This window comes from Pyxicephalus adspersus, chromosome 4 (assembly GCF_032062135.1).
Source record: "Pyxicephalus adspersus chromosome 4, UCB_Pads_2.0, whole genome shotgun sequence".
Taxonomy (NCBI): domain Eukaryota; kingdom Metazoa; phylum Chordata; class Amphibia; order Anura; family Pyxicephalidae; genus Pyxicephalus; species Pyxicephalus adspersus.
This window is the reverse complement of record NC_092861.1, coordinates 71,789,240-71,791,675: the sequence shown is the minus strand read 5'-3', so window position 1 is coordinate 71,791,675 and position 2,436 is coordinate 71,789,240.

The window sequence follows — 2,436 nt, the reverse complement described above, 5'->3', positions numbered from 1 at the left end:
TGGATACAGGAGTTTGTATTCAATCCAATACAAAATGTGTTTGAATGAGTTTCAATTTGAATTTCCCGCACACGCGCCGACGTCATCGCCGAGGGACACGTACACGCTACGGACGGAGAAGAAGAAGCCGGCCGGCGGAGAAGAAGAAGTCGGCCGAACACGACGCTGGATGATCGCAGCGGGACCAGGTAAGTGATCGATAAACCCGAACTTTTCTCACTGTATTTTCATACACTGAGAAAAGTTCGGGTTTATCGATAATTGTAACTATTTTTAACCCGAACCAAGGTCGGGTTTAGCGGTAGGGTGGTTAAAGAAGTAAAAAGTTTCAAATAATGCAGGGAAAAGAACCTTAACTCCCTGGAAGCACAAATTTGTGACGCTCCTTAAACCCAAAAAGTGGGTGTGGATCAATTCTGCTAATATAGGTGAAACCTGTGTTTTGTGAGCACAACTTTTTTATATATATTGTGACAGAGTGTCCCAAAACCTTGTGGAGAAAGTGTTGGATTTGGTTTACATACCAGATAAAGGTAATATACGTTTTGAGTCCTCTATTATACGTCTTGCTCCATTCAGTTATGGAGTTCAGTAAGCCAAATATTTGCTCAGATGAGCCACAGTTTGTTGTTGTTGACGTTTCTGCAATAAATATACCAGCTGGAGCCTGCACTAAATGTTAACTGGAAGCCTGCTGTCTCATGTTTGAACCACCATCTCATGTTCTGACACCCCATTGCTACAGGCAATCCTACAATATCTATCTATATACAGTAGATTGTGGCCTAATAGGCTCTGAACCTACTCGCTTACACACCAAAACCTGTTCCGCATACATTGTGCCCACACAATATTCTTTGATTACAATGGTGCTAAAAAGAGAAAGGCAGAACTTCGGTGCAAAGGAAGCTCTCACAAATTTGACTCCTTAATAAAATTTGAATCCTTAATAAAACTTGGGATCTTCATGCAGTACTAGTAAGTATCGCCCTACACCCTTTTTGTCCTTTATAAATTCTATGCTATACTGAGTTGATAAGATTGATGGCTGAGTGACCTTCTGTCTGATTCCTCAATGTTCTCTGAGTGTCCTTGGGTAGATAAGCCTACTCATGCCTTATGTATTACGTCAGCAGAATACCCCCTTCATATAAACAATTTCTCCTAATACAAATAAACTATCCTCGGGGAATAGACCTAATAAGATGTTGCTGATGGCAGCTGGTTGCATATAACATGCAGTTTATAGCTGTGCTTCATATACAGTTCTATACTAATTACCCTTTTGCTCCATTCCTACAAGTCCAAAAAGTATATTTTAGTGTTATCTTCCTCTGAAAAAAGAGGAAAATAAAATACAGCGTGCCCTCATTAGCATTATCAAATACATCCAGGCTTTTATAATGAAAAAAAGATAATATATGTGCAAGTTCTAAATGGGTTCATCTCCCAAGATCTATTCCTCTTGCCAAAACCTATAGAAATGGTGGATAAAGCATAGGTGGACTTAGGTGGACAAAAACCTGGATCCATAGAGGCACCCTGTTTCTGAAGATAATAAATTCTATCAAACAAAGAGTAATTGTGAGTCAGTACATATATGATCCACTCCAAGATAAAGTTTGTCAAATCATCTTTTTATTATGCTCTAACCTGGAGGGACCTCAAAACCATACTTTCTTTATAGTTTGTTTGCTTTAGTTTTTTCCTTTTTATAAAAGATTGATACATAAATGTCACTAGATCTTTCTCTATTACCTTTGAAATATCTCTAGCTCCTGACCTCTTTCTTGAAGTGGGTGAAAAATTGGACTTTGTCCCCAGTAGCTAATATTTCCAAATCCCTGAGAGGGCTCAAACATCCAGACTTGAAATTCTATTCTGAAGAGGTAGGGGAAGAAACAGGGGACAATACTTCTTCATCCATTAAAGAAATTTTAGTTAGGAAAACTTAGAAATTTACTTTTTCTTTTATTTCTTCTGAATCCTGTACTGCACATAATTCCCGAAAATTCAAATCATGTGTGTGGAAATCGTGAATGTCTGACAATTTCATGGGGGGAGGGTAAGATACCCAATGAATCTCCAGTCAATTAACCATTACTGATGGACTGATGCATCTGTGAAGAATGTGAAACTTTAAAAAATGTTTGAGTGAATCATCTTGTCCAATCATCTAATGTCCTTAATGTTCTCTGTTGCCATGACCCCATTTCCTTATTATTTTTAATGTCCCTTCCCTTTGGATACTCTGTTCTTTTGACTATACATTCTATTCTGTTCAGTCCTTCTAGTTTCTGTCAGTTCAGTGCCATCAGAAAATGTGTTTACTAGCTTTCTCTTTCTCTCAAGTATCATTTTATGTATTTTATGTTATGTTATACCCTCTGTGTCTGAAAAGCTCACCCTTTTACATCTTTTGATTTCTCTAGTTTT